At 41.4% G+C, this 17,911-nt stretch overlaps 1 protein-coding gene across 8 annotated transcripts in view; it reads left to right on the top strand.

Annotated features, from left to right (window-relative positions):
• The window catches only part of LOC140738840 (uncharacterized), a 139,612-nt gene that overhangs the window by 15,356 nt on the left and 106,345 nt on the right, over window positions 1-17,911 (top strand). For 2 of the 8 annotated variants that reach the window (XM_073066762.1, XM_073066761.1), the window contains exon 2: window positions 8,238-8,328. The exons of the other annotated variants lie outside the window; for them this stretch is intronic. The gene's annotated coding sequence lies outside the window, so the exon portion shown is untranslated. The remainder of the gene's footprint in view (window positions 1-8,237; window positions 8,329-17,911) is intronic. 8 annotated transcript variants of the gene reach the window in all.

The following is a 17,911-nucleotide window of genomic DNA, read 5'->3' as shown; positions in this document are numbered from 1 at the left end:
GTGATATAAATTCATTACAAATATAAAACACAAAATATTGATTACATAAGAGGTCATATGACATAGCAAATCATCACCAGCGCAGCCAATTGATTTGAGAAGTAACATAATTAGTTAAATGGAGATCTGTTTTTTGAAACCTGTGTGCAGTCAGAGTGTCTCAATTGATTGTAGTAAAAATACACCTGTATCTGGAAGGTCTAACTGCTGGTGAGTCAGTATTGTTACAAACCCGCAGATTTCGTTTACTGTGGACTGTCACTTTAAAAGAGCGCTTCAGTGAGGCAAGACAATAACGTTGTTCACTGACTGACTCGTAGCTTGTTTACCTTTAAAACAAGGACACAGACAGTCACAGTCAGAAGAAGAGAGAGATTGAGGGGGGGGGGGGGGGAGAGGAGCAAACCTGGAAGAGGTAGCAGCTCCAGCTTGTCGAAGCTGGGAATTTGGAACTCTGTCATACCCACAAGGGTGGGTTGATTATCGATCCAGTGCACATCGAATGTGTGGCTGTTACTTCATATAATCCATAGGAGTGAATTTAGGAATGTCCTGTGGGACCACTCGAAGTTAACCCTTGCCTGGGTAGGTTACGTGGTAACCCCTTGAAGACGACATCCCTGTGACAGATCAGTCTGGTGGTAATTCGTGTGTGGATTTGGAACGGCTCAACGGAGGATCTTCGACAACTGATATTTATTAATTATCATAGTACACTTATGTGGAATTCTACGTAATTGCCTTCTCTCTACGTTTAACCTTGGATTACAAATATCTCTCTCCCATCATTTATTCTGTGAATGAACTGAATCTTCATGCTTTACCATCTCCAGACTCTAAGCCTTGTTCCCCCAGGCTCAATAGTTTGGGAGTTATATTTATACACACATACTCATAACACTGTTAACTTTTGTTTATCTTGGTTAAGTTGCTATATTATAAGTAGATACTAATAAAGATAGTGGTTTGAACATCAAAACCAGACTCCAAGTGTGAACTCTATTGCTGCTAGTTCGTTTCTAAATTGTTACAGTTTGTAACAGTATCCTGGCTAAAATTACACCATGAAGACAAAAGGCACACTCTAAGCAACTCTGCAAAAAGGTTATTAAAAAGCCTAAGTCAGGAGATGGATACAAGAAAATTTCCAAGTCACTGAATATCCCTTGGAGTATAGTCAAGTCAATCATCAAGATGCTGGTGGAACACAGCAAACCAGGCAGCATCTATAGGAAGAAGTACAGTTGACGTTTCAGGCTGAGACCCTTTGTCAGGACCAGTCCTGACCAGTCAGGACAGCTGTAACTCTGCTTAGAGTAGGCCAACCTCAAAAACCGAGTGACCGTGCAAAAAGGGGATTAGTGAGGGAGGCCATCAAGAGATCTATGACAGCTTTAGAGGAGTTACAAGCTTCAGTAGTTGACATGGGAGAGACTGCACATACAAGAACTGTTCCCTGGGTGCTTCACCAGTTGTAGTTTTATGGGAGACTGGCAAAGAGAGAAACACTGTTGAAAGAAACACATGAAATCTCAGCTAGAGTTTGTCAGAAGGCATGTGGGAGAATCTAATGTCAGCTGGAAGAAGGTTCTATGGTCTGATAAAACCAAAATTGAGCTTTTTGCCCATCAGATTAAACACTGTGTTTGGCATAAGCCAAACACCAGACATAATCAAAAATGCACCATCCCTACCGTGAAGCATGGTGGTGGCTGTATCATGCTATGAGAATGCTTCACTGCAGCAGGCCCTGGAAGGCTTGTGAAGATAGAGGGTAAAATTAATGCAGCAAAATACTGGGAAATCCTGGAGGAAAACCTGATGCAGTCTGCAAAAGAACTGCGACTCGGGAGAAGATTTGTTTTCCAGAAAGAAAATGACCCCAAGCATAAAGCCAAATTTATACAGGAATGGCTTAAAAACAACAAAGTTAATGTCCTGGAGTGGCCAAGACAGAGTCCAGATCACAATCTAATTGAGAATTTGTGACTGGACTTGAAAAGATCTGGTCACTCATGATCCCCTTGTAATCTGACAGAGTTTAAGCAGTTTTGTAAAGAAGAATGGGAAAATTTTGAAGTCTCTGGATGAGCAAAGCTGATAGAGACCTATCCACATAGACTCAAGGCTGTAATTGCTGCCAAAGGTGCATCAACTATGTAAATACTCGGGGTGAGTAATTATGCAATCAATGATTTTGTGTTTATTAATTGTAATTAATTTAGACCCGTTTGTAGAAATTTGTTTTCACTTTGACATGAAAGAGTCTTTTCTGTTGATCAGCGTCAAAAAAAGCCAAATTAAATCCACTGTGATTCAATGTTGTAAAATAATAAAACATGATAACTTCCAAGAAGGGGTGAATATTTTTATAGGCACTGTACATATATAGTATGCCACCAAGTATTACCCTGAGATTCATTTTCTCACAGGCATTTACCGTAGAACAAAGCAATACAATACAGCCAATGAAAAACTACATGGAAGCAAGACAGACAACTAATGTGTAAAAGAGGATAAATTGTGCAAATACAAAAATAATGATTATGATAAACACCTGGCTCAGAGTTGGAGATCCCTTCCCAGAAAGAGAAGGGTTCCTTGTGGCAACGCAAGATCAAGTGGTTAACAAAAATCTTAACAAAAATACATTTTAAAAGACGAACAAATTCAAGACAATAAATGCAGAAAATGCCAAGAGAAACCAGAAACAATTAAACACATTACAGGGTCCTGTAGCAGTTTAACTGAATCTCATTACTTACAGAGGCACAATCAAGTGTCAAGTATCATTCACCAAAATCGTGCTTTAAAGTACAAACTCATAAAAGAAACCATACCTTGCTATAAGTACAAGCCTGATCCAGTTTTAGATTCAGAGTCTCACAAATTGTATTATGACTGATCCATTATTACAGATAGGACAATCCATAATATCTGTCCGTATATAATGCATTAAGGAGTCGGAGCTGGAAGTGGATGGACTCTGGATCATTCGGGAGGCTGAGGCAGATATACTGTATTAAGGTCATATAGAGACGCAGTTACACCCAAGGTGTAGGACACAGAAAACTGGGTGGCAGTTAAGTAGGGGAAAGGGGATAAATAGCCAGTACAGTGTATCCCTGTGGCCATTCCACTCAACAACAGTATCCTTTGGATACTTTTGGGGGGGGAATCACCTAGGAGAAGAAAGTCACAGTGGTCAGGTCTCTGGCCCTGAGTCTGACCCTGTGATTCAGAAGGGAAGTGGGGGAGAAGAAGCATGCTGTGATGATAGTGGATTCATTTGTTAGAACAGAAAGGAGGTTCTGTGAATGAGAATGAGAATGAGATGGTCTGTTACCTCCTGGGTGTCATGGTCCAGGATACGTCAGATTGAGTCCTCAGCATCTCAGCATACTTTAGTGGGAGTGTGAGCAGCCAGAGGCTGTGGCCCATGTAGGTACCAATGAGATGGGTAGAAAGGGTGACACTGCAAAGGGATTTCAGGGAGATATGTGCTAAGTTAAAGGGCAGGACTTCCAGTGTTGTGATCTCTGGATTGCTACCCATGCCACGTGCTAGTGAAGCCAAAGATAGGAAGATTATATAGTTTAATACGTGGCTAATGATTTGGTGTAGGACGTAGGGTGTCAGAATTTTGGATCACTGGGCTCTCCTCCAGGGAAGGTGGAACCTATATAGAAGAGATGGTTTGCACCTGAACTGAAAGAGGCTAATAACCTAGCGGGAAGGTTTGCTGGAACTGCTCTGGGGGTTTTAAACGAGAGTTGTAGGGGGATGGGAACCAGTGTGCCAGAACAGAGAGTGGAGAGGTTGTGAAGCCAGATGTTGTTAGACCTCAAACAAAGTCAGGAATCAAAAGGTTGAGCATGGTGCAACTACTGTCCTGAGCTATGTATATTGCAATGCAAGAAGTATCTTAGGAAAGACAGATGAGCTCAGGGCATGGGTCAACACCTAGAATTATGATATTGTAGCCATTAGTGAGACATGGTTGCAGGAGGGACAGGACTAGCAGCTCAATATTCCGGGGTTCCATTGTTCGGGGGTGGATGGTGTTTCTAGTCAGGGAAAATATCATGGCAGTGTTCTATCAGGACAGACTGGAGAACTCAACTAATGAGGCAATAAGTGTAGAATTGAGAAATAAGAAAGATATGACTACATTGAGGCTATATTATAGACCATGGGATTTAGAGGAACCAATTTGTAGAGAAATCACAGACTGCTGCAAAAAAGCATAAGGTTGTAAGTGATTTTTTTTTTTAACTTCCTACACATTGACTAGGACTCCTTATTGTAAAGGGACTAGATGGGATAGAGTTTGTCAAAAGTGTTCAGGAATGTTTCCTTAATCAGTTTATAGAGGTCCCAATGAGAGAGTGTGCGATACTTGATCTGCTACTTGGGAATGAGACAGGGCAGGTGACAGAAGTTTGTGTAGGGGTAGTGATCCGAATGCCATTAGTTTCAAAGTGAGTATTGAAATGAATAGGTTTGGTCTGTGGGTTGAGATTCTAAATTGAAGAAAGGCCAATTTTGATGGTATCAGAAATGATCTGGCAAATGGGATATGCTGTTTTCTAGCATGGTGTACTTGGCAATTAGGAGACCAACAAAAGTGAAATTTTGAAAATACAAAGCTTGATGTGCCTGTCAGAAGGAAAGGCAAAGATAGCAGGTTTAGGAAACCTTGGTTTTGAAGAGATAGTGAGGCCCTGGTTGAGGGGAAAAAAAGGAGGATCATAGCAAGTGTAGACAGGTAGGAACAAATAAGGCACTTGAGGAGTATAAGAAATGCAAGAAATCAGGAGGGCTAAAAGAAGGCATGAGGTTGGTTCTATAGAAGATCAGAATGGTAATCAGAAAGGCAATCTTTGCGTGGAGCCAAAAGAAATGGGGAGATCCTAAATCTTTTTTTTTTGCATCTGTATTTATTCATGACACAGACACGAAGGCTGTAGAAATGAGGCAAAGCAACAGCGAGTTCATGAACCCTCTAAAGACTACAGAAAAGGAGATGTTTTCTGTCTTGAGGTAAATTAAGGTGGATAAATTCCCAGGGCATAACAAGGTGTTCCCTCAGATCCTGTGGGAAGCAAGTGCAGAAATTGCAGGGGTCCTAGCAGAGATATTTAAATCATCCTTAGTGACAGGTGAGGTACCAGAGGATTGGAGGATAGCAAATGTTGTTCCATTGTTTAAGAAAGGCTTTAAATAGAAACCAGGAAATTATAGGCTAGTGAGCCTGACACCAATAGTGGGAAAGTTATTGGAAGATATTATAAAGGACAGGATATTTAAGTATTTGGTTACACTTGGAATGATTAAGGATAGTCAGCATGTTTTCATCCATGGTAGGTCTAACCAGTCCTATATAGTTATTTTGAGGAAGTTACTAAGAAAGTTGATGAAGGAAAGGCAGTGGATGTTGTCTACATGGACTTTAGCAAGGCATTTGACAAGAACACAACTGGGAGGTTGGTCAAAAGGGTTCAGACGCTTGGCATTCAAGCTGAGATAGCAAATTGGACTAGACATTGGGCTTTGTGGGAGAAGCCAGAGAGTGTAGTAGATGGTTGCCTTTCTGACTGGAGGCTTGTAACAAGTGGAGTGCCACAGCAACTGGTGTAGGGTCTGTTATTGCTTGTCATTTATATCAATGATAATGTGATTAACTGGATCAACAAATTTGCAGATGTCACCAAGTCTGATGGTGTAGGGGACAGTGAGGATGAATATGAGAGCTTGCAGTTGGATCTGGATCAGCTGGAAAAATGGGCTGAAATAGGCAGATGGAATTTGATGTGGACAAGTGTGAGGTTGTACTTCAGTAGGGCCAACCAGGTTATTACTTACACAATGAATGGTAGAGCACTGAGGAGTGTTGTAGAACAAGGGGATCCGGGAATACAGGTCTATAATTCATTGGAAGAATCAGCACAGGTAGATAGGGTCAAAAAGAAAGCTTTTGGCACATTAGCCTTCATAAATCAAAGTACTGAGTACAGGAGATGGGATGTTATGTTGAAGTTATATCAACATTGGTGAGGCCTAACTTGGAGTTTTATGTGCAGTTTTGGTCACCTACCTACAGGAAAGATGTTAATAAGGTTGAAAGAGTACAGAGAAAATTTACAAGGATATTGCCAGGACTGGAAGACCTGCATTATAAGGAAAGGACTTTATTCCTTGGAACATAGAAGGCTGAGGGGTATAGATAGGTTAAATGCAAGTGGGCTTTTTCCACTGAGGTTGTGTGGGATTACAACTAGAGGCATGGGTTAAGAGTGAAAGGTAAAATGTTTAAAGGGAATAGGAGTGCCATGGGAGTATGCAAAGAGCTGCCAGAGCAAGTGGTGTGTGCAAGCTTGATTAGGTATATAGATGGTAAGGGTATGGATGGCTATGGTCCCAGTGCAGGTCGATGGGAGCATGCAGTTTAAATGATTCAGAGCACACTAGTTGGGCTGAAGGGCCTGTTTCTGTGCTGTAATTTTGTATGACTTTATGAAAGTCATATGAATAAGGAGTGGATGGAGGGATATAGACCATGTCCAGACAGATATGCTGTTTAAGTTAAAGATGGATGATTAAAGATGAAAAGATTAAACATTAGCTTTGATACATGGCTATCAAAACCTTTAGTGAAATATGTTATTTGCAGCAACACTGCATGAGGATGTGCTGGGGGCTACACACATTCTGGTGCCAACATAGCATGCCCACAACTTGACAACCCTAGCTCGTACATTTTTGGAATGTGGAGGGAATTGGAGCAGCTGGAGGAAACCCACACAGTCATGGGGAGAATGAAAAACTTCTCACAGACAGCCGCAAGAACTGAACCCCAATCTTTTAACTCAGTGGCACTGTAAAGCTTTACGCTACCATGCTGCCCTATTAGCGCCTTGTTTGGCACCAAGATTGTGTGGTTTAGCCCTTTAGCAATTAAAACCGCTTCTTGAAAGGGCATGTGTTATCTTTCCTCATAGTTACAATATTACAGAGAGGAAACTCATTCTGCCTTTCCAAGAAACAAACTTTTGTACATTTCCTAGACTTTTAAATTTAATTGCAGGAGCTCTTTTATATGTACAGTATTTTTAAGTGGCTGTTTGTAACCTTGGGGACAGCCTGTATACACCTAACATTACATAACTACAAATGTCACAGTTCTTGTTTGATCATGAAAAACAGGTCAAAGCAGAACAGCAGAAGGATCTTCGACCTGAAACATTGACTATTTCCCTGTCCACAAATGTCAATCTCACCTGAGGATTTTTTCCATTTTTCATCATGTTATTGCTGACCTCAGGAAGTTCTTCACGTGCATTGATCAATGTGTGCAGTGTATTTTTTGTATTTTTTTTGAGCTATGAGTAATGAAAGATATGCCCTGGACTCCTTTGAAAAAGATGTGGTGCAGATTGGAACCACATGGCCTAATTCTACTCCTATGTCTTATAGTCTAAATTAAACGTACCTGAAGTAAGTCAGAATAGCCTTCTTCCTCTTACTCTGTGCAATGTGCAACTAGCTGAACCTGAAAGGCAACATATTTCCTGTCATAGGAGGCCATAGCAATGTTTTGGCTTCTGAGTCTGGTGATTTTGACAGAAATTTTTTGTTTACCTAGTTTGTCAAGAAAGCTGGTGTCTACTCTGCGATGAAATCAAACTAACTGTGAACCCTGAAATAATAATCAGCAATTTAGAGTGAGCTCTTCTGGGCACAGTACTAAAAATTCTCAAACAAGAGAAAACCTGCATATGTTGGAAATCCAAGCAATACACACAAAATGCTGGAGGAACTCAGCAGGCCAGGCAGCATCTATGGAAAAGAGTACAGTCAACGTTTCGGCCTGAAATACAGTACTGAAAGTTTACTGGAAAGTATTGGCACCTTGCTTTTTTTTCAGTGGTCAGTGGGAGGATGTGGTTACTGTTTTGTCCCGTTACATAGTTACCTTCAGATAGGTATGGTGGTAGAGACAACTACATTACAAGCTTTTAAGAGACATTTGGATAGGCACGTGGATATAAGGAAGATTAGGAGCTTTTTATTTGCTTTTTAGCTGGTTCAGCACAACATTGTGGGCTGAATGACAGCGTCTGTGGAGAAGAATAAAGAGTTGATGTTTTAGACCAAGACCCTCCTTCAAGACTGCATTTGTGTGTCTTCGTGTGGATTTCCTGATTCTGCAGAATCTCTTGTGTTTATGATTTCAGGACTGAGACTGTGAGAGGGGAGCTGGCGGGTACAAAGAGGAGGCAGGATAGGGGTGTGACAGAAGCACACTGTTCCTTTTAAGCTGCACAGGTAAGTGGCCGCAAAGTAATTGAAATGCTCCCACAAACATAAAGTTTGTTGCCGCGCAGCTGGAATTGGACTTAGCTAGAAAAAGTTTACAAAATATGAAAGATTTTCTTTATTGTACTGTATTTCATTATACCCTTCAATTCACAAGTAAAATCAGAAGGGCGTGATTTTGCAATTTTCATTCTAAATATTCATAGTAGGTGTATTAAAAACCAAAACGTTTAAAATACTGTGCAGTTTTTAGGCCCTGTAAAGAAAGATAAAGAAATCTCCTGCTCAGAGGAATGCTTAGTCCCGGCAGTTGTGAAAAGGAAGTTAGAAAGAACATTGGACAGGACCCCAAAGTGATTGATGGATTGAGGAGAGGTGAAGGCTTACAGATGGATTGAACCAGATAAGCAAGACCGAGGCAGGTGCTTGTTAGATTGTGGCAAAAAAAAACAGAGGCAGATTAGCAAGGTGGGAGGTGGGGAGGGTGAAGGTGGATTCAGCTGCTGGAGAGTGATAAGCAGGGACACAAAGTTTACCTGAGCTGGAATCTGATATGAAGGTAATATAAGTAATTACGGGTGGGGTGAATGTCCGATAGAACCAAACACCTTTAGTCAGTTTCAATACACCTTGAACGTCATATGTTCACCCTCCTTGTGTGTGCTTTAATAGGCTATTGACTAGGCACGTATCAGACGAGTCTGATCATCTCCAGATTTACGGCAGGTTATTGATCAGGCCTGCTGATTTTTGTTGCCATTCTAGCCCAACTATACCAAAGCTATTTAAAGCAGCCAACAAAGGTATTTCTAGGGAATTCCATGTATGCTGAAAGGTATCTTGCCTTTAGAAAAGGGGATCATTTGGGGTGGTGCAATTCAAGAATTATGAAAGATACTGAGAAGGATACTGGGGACCGATAACAAGGTTTGGGTATGTATTGAGAATATGGTAGCATAGTTCTTTAAAGTGCTAGTGATCAGCGATAATAGTTCAATTCCCGCCACTGTCTGTAAGGATTTTATACATTCTTTCCATGACAACTTGAATTCCTCCGGGTGCTCTGATTTCCTCCCACAATATCAAAAGACATGCAGTCAGGGATAGTAAGTTGTACATGCTATGCTGGCACTGGAAGCATGGCAACACTTGCGGGCTACCTCAACACATATTTGGGTGTTGATGCAGAACAATTCACTTCACTTTATGTCTGAATGTTTCGATGTACATGTGACTAAGTTAAAGAACTCAAACTACATATTCATGAGGGAACATTTTCACGCAAAAAGTTGCAGAGTTGCAATATAAACAGATTCAAGAGATAAAAGAATATGTTTACAGAAAGAAAATACAAAAACATAAGACCAATAGACCCTTCGGAAAGGCGTAAATATTTTGAGGTATCACCTTCGTCCTTCTTCAGACCATACGTTTTCCACCTATCATCTCCCAGCTCTCACTCCCCCCCCCCAACCTACCATCTGGTTTCACCAATCACCTTCTAGCTTGTACTCCTTCCCCTCCTCCATTTTCTTATTCTGCCTTCTTCCCCCTTTCTCTCCATTCCTGATGAAGGGTCTTGGCCCAAGATGTCGAATGTTTACTTGTCTCTATCAGCCTGATCAGCTGAGTTCCTCCAGCAAGTTCCTGTGTGTGTTGCTCTGGATTTACAGCATCTGCAGAATCTCGTGTGCTTACGATTTGAGCTAATGATCTGTCTCTGCTCTGTTTGTCTAAGTGTCCAGGCTGATTACTGACTTCCAGAATGAAGAGAGAATCTGCAAACATAAGACACTTGAAAACCAGAAATGCACTTTGCATATTGTGTGTGAGATGTTGCGAGCCTCAAGGCTGCCAGTAAGTAAGTCAGCTGTTGGCTCAATAACATACAAGCAGAAAGGCAGGTGAACCAGTGAATTCGTGGAAGTACTGTGGTGTGCACATGGGAGCATACACAAGAAGTGAAATGTGAGCAGTACTGGATGAGTGTTAAATGCAAATATTACAAACATATGCATATACTCTATACTATGTCCATATTTCAGGCAAGGTTGTGGGGTGCATTGAGATTTATAGATTCAATGCTACACTGTTCTGGGAAATGATCTGGGGCTCATCTCTGGATGATCAGGAATTACGAGTGATAAGGCAGTGGACTTAAGACTAAAGATAAGCTTTGATTATTTTGTTCTTAACACCATTTAAAGATTATTTTAAATACTTCCTTGTGTGTTGTTTTACATTGGCTCTATTGTGTTATTTTTGTATTTTCTATGAATGTCCGCAAGAAAATGAATCTCAGGGTAGTATATGCTGTAAAATGATAATAAATTTACTTTGAACTTTGAAGACCATCCATGGTCTTACTCAGGGACCGAGAAACAGAATTAAACAAATGACATTTTGACACTCCTGACTGCTGTTGGCACGTTCTACTTTTGATTTCTACCACCTGCGATACTTTAATTTCACAGGTCCTGATGAACAACATCTGCTGTGATTTAGCATTTTCTTATATTCTAGTTATATGCAGAACCAAACTTTTAATCAAATTTTCAACTGGAGTCAGGGACGACAGTGGCACAGATCTGCAAAGTGTGGATCAGCATGGTGGCATATTGTAACACTTTACAGCACCAGCAATCTCCAAGCAATTCCTGCTGCTGTTTGTTTGCAAGGAGTTTGTACGTTTCCCCATGATCAATTGGACTTCCTCTAGGTGCTCTGGTTTCCTCCCACATTCCAGTGACTTATGGGTAAAGTTTAGTAAGTTATAGGCATGCTCTGTTGGCACTAGAAGTGTGACAACAGTTGTGGGCTGTCCCCAGCAGAATTCTTGAATTATGTTAGTCATTGATGCAAATGATGCATTCATCTGTACGCTTCGACGTTTTGATGTACATGTGACAAATAGAGCTAATCTTCTCTCTGAATTGTTATATAGTAGGCTCATTCTGTCTGCACTAGTTCTTTGTAGAACAGTCATAAAAGGCCCAGCTGCTTGTCTTTTTATCTTAATAGTCAACAAATCATTCTCCCTCGAATGCCCATCCATTTTTCCCTATGAAAGGCGTAACTAATTCTTTCTACCAGTATGTGTGAAAAGAGAAAGTGGCCAATGTTTTGTGTTCTCGACTCTTCCTCAGAACTGGGGGAAGAGTGAAGAGCAGGAAAGTGTAAAACAAAAGACTGTATAGAGATGGGTTGAGGTCAGGGGTTATAATGGCATGAGTACTGACCTTTGGGGAGCCACTTTATAGAACAGAAATGCAGTTGTAAAAGTGAGATTAGGTCAGCACCTTATCAAAATCATGATGCAAAATGAAGATCACTGAAGGTGAATAGTCTGACAGAATTTGATGGACATCCCATCAGATAGGAAAAGAGACCTTCTTCCATGTAGGCAGAATTGGAATGGGTGTTGTACTGACTTCAACAATCATGGAAAACCAGTAAAACTGCAGATGCTGAGATCTGAAGACAAAATGTAAAATAGTGAAATAACTCAGGCAGCCAAATCCTGTCTTTGGAAAAGGAGACCTGCCCTTGCTTTGGTTTAGGGCTGCTCCATCAGAACTGGCTGAAGCATCAGGAGGCAGTGTGGGTATGGTTAAAGTTTTCAAAGCATAGTTGGAGGAGGGAGTGAGGTGTAAATTGAACAATGGGATGGAGACAAATTCACATGAACTCTGCAAAATACTCAGTGTAGGGTAGTTTCTTCATCATTTGGCTTCACAATGTATTGGTCCAAAACAGAAACGGGTGCACATTCCTGCACAATTCATCCTGCACAGACTTACTACTAGTTTATTCAAGTGTTCAAAATCATTCCTTAATCAATATGTTACCCTTGTTACACGAATCTCTAATTTCTGGTTTGAAACTGAGTCTGGCATCCTGCCTGAAGACAGTTAGCCAACTCCCGACAATGCTTTTGACAACATCTTCTCAACTCCTTGGTGATATTTAGCCCCCTCAGGGTCTCCTGAAAGGGGATCTATTAAGTGGAATCATTAACCTTGTGTCAGTCTGTGATACTCTCGTCTCTATGTAGAGTTTCCAGGACCAAGACACATCATTTGAACTGGTGTTTGTCCTACCTTCGGCCAAAATGTTTCCGGTTCAGACTTCAGCGGTGCCCAGCAGGCTCTCTCAGATGGACATTAGAGATCCCGTAGTACCTTTGGCAAAGAGCAGGAATGCATGACTTCTATGTTGAATCTTGTCTGTTGCAGCAGTCGCTGCAAAATGCAGTTGGACAGACTGAGATGCCTCAGTGAGTGCCTGTCCTTTCTTTCTTTCCTGCCCTGTTAATGGGTACATTAGAGACCCGTCAGATGGTGAAGCTTAAGCAGTGATATTTCCTCAGGCAATGCAGTGCAGAGGACCTCTCAGACCTTTTCTTTGGAAAGCAGTCTGCAGCAAAACTTGTCATTGATTTTAGCAAAAGTAAACTAGTAAATTTAGTGCAACTAATTAAAAACTATGCATTTTTAAGAAAATGGAAACAAAAGAAGCATATTAAGCCACATAGAAATAAATAAAATCATTAAGATCATTAAGATAAAATAACCCAATGATCATTGGCATGGAATAGCGACTCAGCAGAACAGTGACAAGGCCAAGGTGATAAAGGCAATTGTACAATACTTTTATGGGCCGCATGCCAAGAGTCAGCTTTTTGTCAGGAAGGGTGGGTGGAATCCAGATTAGAATAGAGAGGAACTGTTGAATCAGTGAGTGAGGGACTCTGCAACATGAGAAATCCAAAGGAACACACACAAAATGCTGGAGAAACTCAGCAGGTCAGGTAGCATCTATGGAAAACAGTAAACAGTCGGCTTTTCGAACCGAGACCTTTCATCAGTCCTGAATCTCCAGTAAGTGCTGGTAATTTAATCTGTATGAAAGGTCTTGGCCCAAAACCTTGACTGTTTACTCTTTTCCATAGATGCTGCCTGGCATGCTGAGTTCCTCCAGCATCTTGTGTGTGTTGTTGAGAGACTCTGTGACTTTTGCTTATCATGGTATGGATATAGTGGTGGTGGTGTTATGTTATGTGTGAATATAAGCTTGAAACACACTGCAGAAGCTAAACAATTTAAATTGTTAGATAAGTAAATGTGGAATGGAGCAATTAGTGGATGTGTGAAAATGTCTGTAAAAATATGCTGCTGTTTTCCGCTGTCAGGAAATTATATATAAAAAGGAAATGCTGTTGAACCTTTCTATCTTGACTCTAAACCATAGTTTATCTGCCTCACTAAAGAGCAGAGAAGACAAGCAGTTCTGAGTAATAAAGATTAGGAAATAAATGCCAACACAAGAGATTCTGCAGATGCTATAAATCTTTCAGCAAGTCAGGCAGCATCTATTTTTTTAGCGTGTCGCACCAGACAGTCAGCCGTTCTTGTTTGACGCGTGGTGTCAGGACTGGTCTCCTTTCGGATTAACCGGGTCACGATATGAACATTCCTGACTCGACCCTTTTTTTTTTACGAGGCCGAGTGGCTAGCTCGACACTCAACCTGGCACGGATGGGAAGCGTGCTCGGGGGTGGCCCGACTTGGATTCGAACTCGGGAGCCTTTGCTCCGGAGTCCGGCGCTGATGCTGTTTCGCCACCAGCCGGCCAGGCAGCATCTATGAAGGGGAATAAACAGTTGACATTTTGGACCAAAACCTTTCACTAGATGTATCCCTCCAAGGGAAATAAATATTAAAATTTTAAATGATTCCTATGACTCAATGGATTTGGGAACCTATATTTCTACTGATTTCTCAGCGGTTACCTCTTCACTATGTGCCCCACTTTCTTTGGAATTATTATTACTCTGAAGATGCTTACGCTTCAAGTTCAAGTTGATTGCTGTTCAGCTGTATACATGCATACTGCCAAACAAAATAAACAAAATAACGTTCTTCTGGACCAAGGGGACAACACAGTACATATAACTCACAATACATAAAGTGATATTATAATAACTAAATGAATAAATAAACATATTCCAGAATATTGACATTCAGGGTATTTGTTTAACATTTTCACACTCCCAGTTATGATTTTCCAACTTCCAACATCATCTTTTAGGTCACTCACTGAAGTTAGTAATTGGGTTATTGTCACATGTACTGAGGTACGGTGAAAAGCTTTCAAAGGTCCAATTTAATGTCAGAGAAAGGTATACAATATACAGCCTGAAATGCTTTTTCTTCACAGCCATCCACAAAAACAGAGGAGTGCCCCAAAGAATGAACAACAGTTAAATGTTAGAACCCCAAAGTACCTCCCAGCTCCCCCTCCCTCCCGCAGCAAGCAACCTCCCCCCGCCCACCAGCAAAAAAAGCATCGGCACCCACCACTGAGCACTCAAGCGTGAGCAAAGCAACAGTAAAAACAGAGACTTGTAGTTACCCCAAAGACCGCATTTCACCCGGTATTCGACATGCTGTAGGTTCCTCTCTCTCCCTAATAATGGAGAAAGAGGTATCATCATTTCCTCAGTGAGCAGGGAGACATAACAAACAGCTCACTGGTTTACGATTTTAAAAGTCCGTTACATCATTTTTTTTTAGCTCTGCCCCCAAAGATAAGTCTCTAGGCACACAGCCGCAGATATTTCGACTCCCACAACGACACACGGTTCTCCTGTCATGACACTGACCCTTTATCTGCCCGTCTCCAGAGTCCCGAGATCCTAGACTTCCAAATCCAAGCCAGACTCTTAGGCCAAGCCCTTGGCGTGCTGAACAATGGCCGGTTGAGAAACCCCGAGATTGGGGTCCATTCCCACAAAGAACCAAAGTCAGCATGTAACTCCAGGTCAGGGTCTTCAAAAGAACCCTGAAGGGGAAAAATAAAGACGGTAAAGATGGTAATAGAGCTGTTTCTATTAACGGCAAGCAAAAGAGTTGCCGTTTAGTGCCATCATTACACTGCTCCACACCCAGAGATGGGAGATTTCTTGTGAATACCTTCCAAACAGATCACTTCACAGCATCAGTGCATCAAGGGAAAACAATTACAGAGAGCAGAATATAGTGGTACAATTACAGACAGACAGACATACTTTATTGATCCCGAGGGAAATTGGGTTTCGTTACAGTTGCACCAACCAAGAATAGTGTAGAAATATAGCAATATAAAACCATAAATAATTAAATAATAATAAGTAAATTATGCCAAATGGAAATAAGTCCAGGACCAGCTTATTGGCTCAGGGTGTCTGACACTCCAAGGGAGGAGTTGTAAAGTTTGATGGCCACAGGCAGGAACGACTTCCTATGACGCACAGTGTTGCATCTTGGTGGAATGAGTCTCTGGCTGAACGTACTCCTGTGCCTAACCAGTACATTATGGAGTGGATGGGAGACATTGTCCAAGATGGCATGCAACTTGGACAGCATCCTCTTTTTAGACACCACCGTCAGAGAGACCAGAGAAAGTGCAGTGCAGGCGGACAGAAAGGTGCAAAGCCACAATGAGGTAGATTGTGAGGTCATCGTACAATGTGGCCCATTCCATAATCTTATAGCAATGGGATAGAAGTTCATCAAAGTGCAGACATTTGATGCAGATGTTGTTGTAATGCTCCCTACAAGCACAATTTTCCTTCAGTAGCAGTATGTCACCTCAGTGCCATCCCTATCTCTACTCATTGGTTCAGTTAATTAAATATTATATATTTAATCTCTTGGCATATAGAAAGGTATTACTGATTGTTCTGCCCGACATTGTGGGCATACTATATTGGCACTGGAATGAGTGGCGACATTTGCAGGCTGCCCTGAGCACACCCTTGGGTGTGTTGGTTGTTAATGCAAAATGACACATTTCACTGTATGTTTTGATGTACATGTGTTAAATAAACTTAATCTTGAATCTTAATTGGCTTAAATTGAGTTTAGAAAGGTTAATTACTTTTCTATAAGTACATACCCTCTTATATGGCCCATATTAATTTATTTTCTCTTACATCATTTATGGACTAGTGCTTGTCCTCTCTTGTCCCTCAGCATGTGTTAAAGTGGGATTCAATTGGCACATTCAGCTGGGCTGACAATCCCATAATACAATTCAAATGAAGGCATGTGTCTGACTCCTTGTTCAAATGTTCAAAGTTGAAAGTAAATGTATTATCAAAGTATATATGAGTCACTATATACTGTAAAACCTTGAGATTCATTTTTCTGTGAGCATTCACAGTAAATACAAAGAAACTAATATTAAAATAATAATAGTAATTAATAAGCAATAAATATCAAGAACATTAGATGAAGAGTCCTTGAAAGTGAGTCCGTAGGTTGTGGGAACAGTTCAGGGTTGGGGTGAGTGAAGTTATCCCTTCTGGTTCAAGAGCCTGATGCTCATTGGTTCTTGATTGGTTCTAGGAAAACAGATTATTATCTGAATGGTGGCCGATTAGGAAAAGGGGAGGTGCAACGAGACCTGGGTGTCATTGTACACCAGTCGTTGAAGGTGGGCATGCAGGTACAGCAGGCGGTGAAAAAGTCAAATGGTATGTTGGCATTCATAGCAAAAGGATTTGAGTACAGGAGCAGGGAGGTTCTACTGCAGTTGTACAAGGCCTTGGTGAGACCACACCTAGAGTATTGTGTGCAGTTTTGGTCCCCTAATCTGAGAAAAGACATTCTTGCTATAGAGGGAGTACAAAGAAGGTTCACCAGGTTGATTCCTGGGATGGCAGGACTTTCATATGAAGAAAGACTGGATCGACTAGGCTTATACTCACTAGAATTTAGAAGATTGAGGGGGGATCTTATTGAAACGTATAAAATTCTAAAGGAATTGGACAGGCTAGATGCAGGAAGATTGTTTCCGATTTTGGGGAAGTCCAGAACGAGGGGTCACAGTTTAAGGATAAAGGGGAAGCCTTTTAGGACCGAGATGAGGAAAAACTTCTTCACACAGAGAGTGGTGAATCTGTGGAATTCTCTGCCACAGGAAACAGTTGAGGCCGGTTCATTGGCTATATTTAAGAGGAAGTTAGATATGGCCCTTATGGCTAAAGGGATCAGGGGGTATGAAGAGAAAGCAGGTACAGGGTTCTGAGTTGGATGATCAGCCATGATCATACTGAATGGCGGTGCAGGCTCGAAGGGCTGAATGGCCTACTTCTGCACCTATTTTCTATGTTTCTATGTTGATGTTCTGGTGGTGTGGGTCCGGATGGCAGGAGTAAGAATTGAGCATGACCTGGATGGTGGGGGTCCTTGATGTTTAATGATGTTTTCCTGTGACAGTGCTCCAGGTAAATGTGCTCACTGGTGGGGAGGAGTTGGGAAGAAAGCTAAGAAACAGGACCTCGAGGGTAGTAATCTTGGGATTGCTGCCTGTGTCACACAACAGTGAGGATAGGAATAGAGTGACGTGGCAGGTAAATATGTGGTTGAAGAATTGGAGCAGAGGACAGGGATTCCGTTTTCTGGATAATTGGGACCTCTTCTGGGGCAGGTGTGACCTATACAAAAGGGACAGGTTGCACTTGAATTCAAGGGGACCTAATATTCTTGTGGGCAGGTTTACTAGAACTGTTGGTAGTGGTTTAACCTAATGTGGTGGGGGCATGGGA

This window comes from Hemitrygon akajei, chromosome 14 (assembly GCF_048418815.1).
Source record: "Hemitrygon akajei chromosome 14, sHemAka1.3, whole genome shotgun sequence".
Classification (NCBI taxonomy): Eukaryota; Metazoa; Chordata; class Chondrichthyes; order Myliobatiformes; family Dasyatidae; genus Hemitrygon; species Hemitrygon akajei.
Note: the sequence above shows the minus strand (reverse complement) of the source record. Positions and strands in the feature narration are given on the sequence as shown.